Source organism: Phascolarctos cinereus, unplaced genomic scaffold (genome assembly GCF_003287225.1).
Source record: "Phascolarctos cinereus isolate Bilbo 61053 unplaced genomic scaffold, phaCin_HiC Scaffold_8;HRSCAF=390, whole genome shotgun sequence".
Classification (NCBI taxonomy): domain Eukaryota; kingdom Metazoa; phylum Chordata; class Mammalia; order Diprotodontia; family Phascolarctidae; genus Phascolarctos; species Phascolarctos cinereus.
This window is the reverse complement of record NW_027556291.1, coordinates 27197980-27207170: the sequence shown is the minus strand read 5'-3', so window position 1 is coordinate 27207170 and position 9191 is coordinate 27197980. Positions and strand designations below refer to the sequence as shown.

Genomic DNA, 9191 nt, shown 5'->3' with positions numbered 1-9191 from the left:
TACCCAGCAGCAGGCCAGTGACCGGCACATCCCAGCCTGGTAGCTGATCACATGACCTTTGAATTGACCTCACTCACCTAACCCCTCTTTTGCTCTAAAGCCCCTCACCCTTTGTGTTCTACACTGGTTTGCACTCCTTCAGTCATGCCAGGAAAGGGTCGCTGAGTCCCAAGTCGTGTGTGACTTGTGTCCCCCACAGTAGACTGTAGGCATTTTGAGAACCAGTCCATGGGGATTTCCCACACACCTCCCTGGCCTGTTAGTCTCAGGGAGTCGCCTGGGTCTCTGAGACATCATGTGACTTGCTCCGGGCACCTCAGTGACTTTGGCCTCCATGGCCGGATGACTTTGGCAGTTAGGACTTCCGGTCTTCATTCGGGACCAGGCCATGTCTAAAGCCCCAGTTCCAGTGAAGACCCTCAGCGGGAAAGAACCTCTTGCTCTTTTGGCATTGTGCTTCCGTTTACTCCGCTGATGAGACTCCACACAGATTTGCTTGAACTGTCTGCCCTGCCCACAGCCCCATTGTCTTGCATCTCACATGAGGGAAGAGGCCACAAGCTACCATCATTTGCTCCCGCCACGGACCTCGCGAAGGTAGAAGATTCACTGAAATCATTCCTATGAATCACTTTCACCCACCCTGGCAAACTTGCCCCCACGCTGGATGCCGAACCCTTCCAACAAAGCAGGGAGCTAGCAGTCAGGTGGGACACCTTGGGAAGCCTTGCGATCCTTCTGACACTGCAATCAGGCTTGCCACACGAGACCGACTCTCCTAGGGTAAGACCCAAGAGAACGATCATGTGAAAATTGGCACCTGATTAGTGGCCTAGAGACATATATAAGAAAGAGCTGGCTGGGGCTTGGAGGCAAAGCAGCGTTTCCATTTGGGGGAGATCAGTGGGGAGGAGGTAAGGTTCGAATGGGACTTTGCAGGGTGGTAGGAATTGAATTGAACAGGTGAAGGGAGGAGAGGGCAGTGCGGGAGGGGGTGTGTGTGTGCAGGAGTCCAGGCATGGAGAACAATATGAGCAAAGGCAGAGAGGGGGCGGCAAAGGGTAGGGGGTTTCCAAGAAAAGAGAGGAGTCCAGTTTGGCTGAAGCCTAGGCTAGCTTGGTGGGGAGTGGCCTGAGATAAGGCAGGAAAGATAAGGAGTGACAGATTGCAGAGGCCTTGAATGCCAGGAAAGGAGGTTACCCTTCTTTGACTCAATTGGCAATAGGGAGCCATGGAAGGTTTTTGAGCAGAGCAAAACCACCACCAGATGTATGAACGAGGAAGATGAGTCTGGCATTGGCATGCAAGATGCGTTGGATGGGGGAGAGTCTGGACTATTGCAGTAGTCCATGAGGAGCACAAAGAAAAGATGCACAGTCACAGCAGGAACAGAGAGGAAGAGACGCATGCGAGATGTCTATCCCAGGGAGGAGGGAAGAGTCAGAGTTGGTAAGTGAAGGGGATGTGAGAAGTGAGAGAGGAGGGAGCTTGTTAAGGCTTCGAACAGGGGACATTGGAAGGAACAGTGAAGTCAGAGGATGCAGCTGCTCTGTGGAAAGATGCTGGGCTCAGGCTTATGTGATGATGTCCTGAAAACCGTTGGCCTTATGGGGCTGGAGCTGTGAAGAGAGCTCATCTGTGGGGAGGTGCTAGGGGAAGCTGCTAAAGGAGTGGAGAAGATCCTCGAGGGATTCTCTAGGGAGGCTAGAGGCAGCATCTTAAGAGGTCTGGGAGAGGGTGATTAGCCCTACAAAGAAACCAAGAAGCATCCACTGGGGAGTGGTAGGTTGAGAACCAGGAGAACGTGGTGTCTATAAGGCCAAAGGAAGAAGAGATGGTCAGGGATGTCTGATGCTGCAGAGGGGCCATGGAGAATGGGGACTGAGAAAAAAGTCAGTTTATGGGGATTCGGAAAAGTATGGAGATCCGCCTATAACTTGATGCAGAGGGAAGTGAGGAGAACTAGGGGAGCGGTGTGATAGCTTAACACAATACCGATCATCAGAGAGGTCTGAAAGACCTCAGAGCTGTGACTAAGGCAAGGATCGATTCTGAACCAGGTATGGTTTCCTGGACGTGGCTTCCGGATGTGGCCAACGTGTTTACTTGTTTTTTCTGACGGTAGTTATTTTGTGAAATTGTGGGACAGGAGGGGAGCTATGTTAATCATAGATAGCGAGAAAATTATATTTTATTTATTGAAATAAAAGAATTTAACTGTAAATTATGAGGAATCAAGTTTAAGAGGTGGTATTCATTATCAGGTTTTCAATAAAACACTTGTTTTTTCTACAAAGAAGAGACCATATGGATCCGTTTTCCTGATTTTTAACAGTCTCTTCTGCTTTTCCCTTTTTTTTTTCTCTTGTATAATAGTATTTGTTGGGGAATAGTTATCTGGGACGCGAGAGGGGAAGAGGCATTGGGAGCAAGATTGGTGCTGTAAAAGCACAAAGAACCACTTCAATTTATTATTTTTTAAAGATCGGGCCATTAGCTTTGGTGATTAGCAGGTCATCAGGGACTTCAAAGAGAGCAGTTTCTGTAGAGCTTTGGGGGAGGAACCTAGAGGAGAGATGGGGCTGAGCAAATGAAAACATTGGGGGAAGCCAACCTTTCGGGAGAGTTTAAAAATGAAAGGGAAGAGGGATGTGGGATGGTAGAAGCGTCAAGGAAGGAGTGTCTAGGGCATCTCCAGTTGATACAGTTTTAGATAGTCTTTGCTTTAAGAAATATCCAGCTAATGTTTGTCTATAAGGTGTCTACTTCACAAATACATTTGGCTGAATTCAGGTTAAAGTCTCATTCAAAGCCCTTTTGATTTGAAAGTTTCCTGGCGTGCCCAGACAGAGGAACCACGGAAGCGAATGTGTTGCTGATAGCATCAGGGTGACATGAAGGAAGCAGCTTGTGAATAGGATAACCTTCTGCTGTGGACATTGACTGAACTGGGTGTCTGTCCCATGTTCCTGGACTCTCAGCATCTTGGGGCTAATTATATATCAATAAAGTCTTTCCTCATGACTTCCACTTACAGAAATCCTGGTCCAATTTGGCACCATTACTGTGGATATATCCAGGGGTGTGCTGGAGCGCATTTTAAATTTTCATTTGAATATTGCTACCTTGGAAATTGGCAAACACTACAAACCAGGGCACTCACTATTTCTTGCTTTTTTCAGGGTCGAGACTAAAGAGAGTAAAGGAAAATATGTTAGTAATACAGGTTAAACCTAAAACTGGGTTCTGTGCACATCTCCCCCACACACCTGGAGAGCTGGTTGTTAAATATTTACCACCATAACCCTGGAGTTATGGGAGTATGTGGGAGCTGGTCGTTTATAGGATCATATTTGTTGTTGAATCCTTTCAGTCGCGTCCGACTCTCCGTGAGCCCACCTGGGGTTTACTTGGCAGAGATACTGGAATGGTTTGCCATTTTCTTCTCCAGCTCATTTTACAGATGAGGAACCTAAGGTAAACAGGGTTAAGGGACTTGCCCAGGGTCCCGCTGCCAGTAGGTGCCTGAGGCTGGATTTGAACCAAGGAAGATGTCTCTTCCTGACTCCAGACTCAACACTCTTATCTACCACAACCCTACCTGGCTTCCCACAGGGCCACATAAGTCCCTGAAAAATGCTAGAGACTCACCAGAGAGGGAAGGAGAAGAGTTTTGACTGGTTACAGGCTGAGAGGTGAGTCTTCTATGTTTTTTGTGGGGTCAAATAAAATCCGTCCTATGCTCGATGTATCCGTAGCCTCAGTACTTGCAAGGGACCAGAGGGTTCTTTCTGTGTCCTTCAGTGACCCAGGCATGACTCAAACACTGATGTTTCCACAGAGAAGCCAAACAAAGCGGGATGAGTGAGAAGCCCCTCTAGAGGGAATGCTGTCCCTGTTAAGCCAGACTTTCAGTTCAGGGCCACGTGTTGAAATCTCTGTGATCCAAAACGTACTTCTTTCCTCCAGGGTGAAGAAGGAACTCCCCTGTTTAGCTTTGAAAGCCCTTCACAAAGTGGCCCCAACCTGCCTCTGCAGCTCCATTGGACATCCCTTCCCTTCCTGCACCCTTTCTTCCACCAAACTGGCTCCCTCTGTGTTCCTCACTCACAACACCCCATCTCCCACCTCCATGCCTTTGCACTGGCTGTCCCCCATGCCTGCAATGCCCTCCCCATGAAGCCTTTCCTGATTCCCACCCCCCACCTGCGAGTGCCCCTTTCCCCAACTACTGTATATGTATGTATGTATATTTATGTATTTATACTCTTTGTAGTTATACTGTGGATAGTATTATTATTATTATTATTAAGTATTTTCTCATCCCTATTGGAATGTCATCTCCCTGTGAGTAGGGATTGTGTCCTCTGCAATACCAGAGCTCAGCACAGTGCCTGGAACACAGTAGGTGCTTCATGAGGACTTGCTGATTGATGATAGAAAAGAAGACAGACTTAATTGATTACCAAAGAGAAGATACGACTATAAAGTTGTGTCATTTAAAAGAGTAAAATTGTGTTCAGAAGCGATGGCATTTTATAGCCAGAAGGGCTCCTTTCGTAGGCTAAGGCTCTCATTTGAAAGGTGAGGAAACTGAGGCTCATTAAAACATTTACAAGGTCAATGTGCTGCCCAATGTCACCCAACCGTTGGGGACAGAAAGGGGCCAAACACCCAGGCGTGTGTTCATGCTCCCAAGAGAGTAACTACCAGTTGTGCCCCTGTTACCTGGACAGGAGGAGGCTCCCAAAGTGGCCTCCCTCCCTTCCCCCAGAGGAGGAGTGCAGGGAGGAATGTTTGTCTTCATTTCTCTTTGCCAGAGCATCCCCACGGGAGAATGGGAGGGCCTTTGGGGGGGGCATCCTGTGTCCCTTCTGTATGGGGATCTTGGTCCCTAGTTCAGTGTGTGGCAGCCTGGCAGCACTGAGGGAGAGCTTGTTAATAAGTACATAGATGGGAGAGCATCTAGCAAGGGGCTGTGCCACTGAGTGGAGGAGGTGGCTTCTGTGCAAACAGGCGAGGGCTCCTTCATCCCAGTCCAATTTCTCTCCCTTTTTTTTAAAGAAAATTTTTCCAATCTCGCTTTTAAAGGGCGAGTGAGCCCTGTGGCCCTCACCTCTGGCCCACAGCTGAGGCTGCAGCTACATGTATTCAGTGTGAAGGGGATTCCCAGTTTGGAGGAGTGGAGAGGCAGGCATCATCAATTCTCTAACAGGCTCTGTGTGTGTGTGTCTCTCTGTCTGTCTGTCTCTCCCTCTTTGTCTGTCTCTGTCTCTCTCTCTGTCCCTGTCTCTGCCTCTCTGTCGCTGTCCCTCTCGTTACTAAAAATGTATTCCAGTCTTGTCTCTGCATAATTGCCTGCATGACCATAGGTCATCATTTGACCTCTCTAGACCTCACTTTCCTGCTCTGTAAAATGAAGGGGTTTAAAAGATGACAATTAGGTCTGGTCAAGTTCTTCATCAGGTGTTTCCAAAATTATTTGGCTTACTGCCCCCTTTTCAAAAAAAAAAGCTCAGCGCCCCCCTGGAAATCTATTTTCCTTAACCTGTACATTATTTTAAAAAATTTGCATCATTTCAAAAAAATATAAAAAATTTTTCTAAAAACATGATGCATTGTAAATTTAATAATTCATTTTAAATTCATGGTTTTTTCCCTGCATTGAAATTTTGGTGATGCATATTGTGCCATATAACCATATAGTATGTTGTAAACAAGTCATTGAATACACATATTCCTGAGATGCCTGCTGGACTTCCTCACTTTGTTCAACATCCTTGCCTGCCAACACTTGCGTTCAAATCTGGGCTCAGACACATAACACTCACTAGCTGTGTGACTCTGGGCAAGTCACTTAACCCCAATTACCTCATAAAAAAACAAAAAGAAAACAATTTACTTGTCTTCTTTCTTTATGTTTCCACTCCCCCCTTATTTTTATTCAGTGCCCCGCAATTGCATCCTATTCTACTACCATCCCCCTGGATCGTTCCAGAGCCCCCCAGGAGGCAGTATCACCCGCTTTGGGAGCTAGATCTATGATCTTATGCATGACCATGAGCAAGCCCCTTCCCCTCCATGGGCCTCAATTTCCTCCCCTGTAAAAGGAGGAGGTTTTCCTAGATGACTTTGTGAGGCCCCTTCCAGCCTAACTCCATCTTGCCCCTGCTGGGGGCAGAGCAGCACCTCTGCCCCTCTCTGCTCCTCCCCCTCTGCTCCTCTCCCTCCCTGTGGGTGCCCCTCTGACCCTCCCCTCCCCCTCTCTCCACCCCTTCCTGTGCCCTCTCCTGCATCCCCTAGGGGGCAGAGCAGCACCTCAGGCCCTCTCTGCTCCTCCCCCTCTGCTCCTCTCCCTCCCTGTGGGTGACCCTCTGGCCCTCCCCTCCCCCTCTCTCCGCCCCTTCCTGTGCCCTCTCCTGCATCCCCTAGGGGGCAGAGCAGCACCTCTGGGCCTCTCTGCTCCACCCCCTGTGCTCCTCTCCCTCCCTGTGGGTGACCCTCTGACCCTCCCCTCCCCCTCTCTCCGCCCCTTCCTGTGCCTTCGCCTGCATCCCTTTATCCCTAGGGGGCAGAGCAGGCTCCTCCCTTTCTGTCCTTGGGAGACCTGGAGGCAGGGTGTGTCTGAGGGTCTCCTGAGAGAGGTAGGCCTCATTTCTGATCCTTCTCCATCCTCTAAGTGGGAGGGCAAGGGTCTGGGGTGTGGGGGGGCAGGGCCCCAGAAGGAGCTTCTGGAGGCACTGAAGCCACTATGGCTGCGTTTCCTCAGGGGTCTGAGTGCGAGGTGCTGCCTCGGGCCTCCTAGGCCTGCTGAGGCCTTTACCCCGTGGCCCTGGGGGCCTTTGACCAATCAGAAATGGGGAGGGGTGGTTTCTGCAGGGTATTTGATATGTTCGATATGATATAATAACTAATATAATATTTGATGAGGGAATTTTGAGCTTAGCTGATTCATGGAGACTAAGTGAAGAAGGTGTTAGTTAATGAAGAGCCTGGTTTTTATCCCAGAGCTGGTGAAGGTAAGAATTAAATAGGTCAAGTGGCAGGCCAGATGGTGACCTGGAGGACAGGTGGGTCTTCTGGATGACCCCCCCACAATGGCCACACCACCAGGCCTCCCCCCACCCCAAGTATCCAGGAGAGGGCCCATCCTTCCAGGCCAGACTTGGCCATTTAAAACAATTTAAACACTCCCTGGCAGAGATTTCTCCTTGTCCTCCTTGCCTCTGCCGCCTCCCTCAGTCATTGCCCACGTGGCATCTTCCTTAGGACCCAGGGGATGAGCGGGCAGAGGCTTCCGGCCCTGAAGGAGGGCCATCGCTTGGGTACAGGTGACTGGGGGGGATGCCTGGGCCTACAAAGAGGGGGCTGCCTGGACACAGAAAGGAAAGCTGCACTGACTTGCAGGAAACGTCACCCTAACAATCAAGCCTGCCTGCTTGCTCCCAGTTTTTCCCTCCTGTATTTGTGTTTCTGAATCAAACTTCTGTTTGGTACCTAGGCCCTGGTGAAAACCCATTCCTCTTCCCACCCAAAGAGGCCTCTTTCTGGATCATCGCCCGCACATCAAGTGGCTGCCCCTTCTGTGAGCCTAACAGTGCAGAACCAGCACCCCAGGGACTCGTGACTGCCCTCTGTAAGTTGGGGATGAGACACCACCCTTCCCTCTCCTTGACCCCTAACTTCTCACTACGAAAACCCCAATGATTTCTTAGTGGAAAAGGAAGCACTTGGCTCAGGGCAATGCTCTCCTCTCATGTTCTGCCCATGTTTATAGAGATGGGTTGGCATGCACATATATGTACACAGTCTTCTTTCTGGTTCTGTCCCTTCTGCTTGTCCCCAAATCCCCAGGTCTCCCTTCTGCTACAAAGTTTTCCCTTGCTCACTGCATCCTCCCAAGCTATTGTCCTATTTTCTCCTGCCTCTTGGCTAAACTTTAGTCAACAGGTGTCTCCCCTGGCTTCCCCCCCCCCCCCCCCCCCCCCCCGCCTCCCCCACTGCTTCCTCAATCCTCACTTCCCTGGCCCGTCTCTAGGTGAACAGCTCAGATGAGATCTCAGATCCAGCCCATTCTGGTTCATTCAAAGGGCACAAAGCATCCCTTCTAAGAGCTCCATCTTCCCATCTTTAGAAAGGCTCTTAAGAGGAGTGTGGAAGCCTCCCAAAGATAAGGATAGGGACTAGGGTGAAGAAGAAGGAACAGGAGCTCTGGTAACAGAGTCTTTGACCAAATCGGGAAAATGACCTGGGCTCAGGAGATGACCTCAGTCCAACAGCCTGGTGAGCCTCCCTCCCTCCTTTGCCCCAGAGAAAGTAGGTCCAGTTCTGAGCTGAAGTGGTGGACAGAATGCTTCTTTGAAAAGAGCACCGATGGAGGGGAGTGCATAGGCCACAGAGCCGGGCTGCCAGAAGTCCCAGGGCAGTGAGCCAGAGCAGGCTTGGAATGGGCTTCAGGAGCAGGAGGGACGACTGGGAAGGAAGGAGGCTGGGTGGCCTGGCTGTTAACACCCAGGGCTGTGAGATTGGATGACCCAGACTGGGGAGCCAGGACAATGGGAGGATGGGCAGACCCAAACTGAGCAAGAGGGTAGTCCCCAGAGGTGGGGGGGGGGCAGTTTTAAAAGCACAGGGAGGTTGAGCAGCTAGGTGGCTCAGTGGATAGAGCACCGGCCTTGAAGTCAGGAGGACCTGAATTCAAATGCGGCCTCAGACCAAACACTTGACACTTACTAGCTGTGTCACCCTGGGCAAGTCACTTAACCCCAATTGCCTAAAATTTTTTTTAAAAAAGCAGAGGGAGGGGAGGTGGTGGCCACACTACCACCAACTCGGGGGAGGGGGGGCTGCTTTGGCTGGGGGCCAGGTGGTCTGGCTTTCTGGAGCAGGCACCCAGCAAGGCCAGCAGCACCTTCTGCTCCAGGACATCTCTCCCATGTTTTGTGCTCTTCTCCCAAGGTCCAGGTGGAGCCACTTAGAGGAGAGCCCTTCAGGCAGCAAGGCCCAAATGGAGCAGAGTGGAAGATCTGCCAGAATGAGTGCAAAGGTCAAAGGCGAAGGAGGAAAGTCCAGTGCCAATCAAGAGGTAGCTGTTGCAGGGGCTGGGCCTCCTTTCAAACTTCATCAGATGGGAGAGAAGCAAATTGAAACAGTGGTACAGCAATTAATAGCCTTAAATATTCAGAAGAGTA

The 9191-nt window shown here is 50.2% G+C and overlaps 1 long non-coding RNA gene across 1 annotated transcript; it reads left to right on the top strand.

Moving 5' to 3' along the window:
* The first annotated feature begins 6534 nt into the window (after positions 1 to 6534).
* LOC110199983 (uncharacterized) lies at positions 6535 to 9191 on the top strand. The gene is made up of 3 exons (XR_002322134.2): positions 6535 to 6644; positions 7502 to 7636; positions 8959 to 9191. It is a non-coding gene; the product is annotated as an uncharacterized LOC110199983 (long non-coding RNA).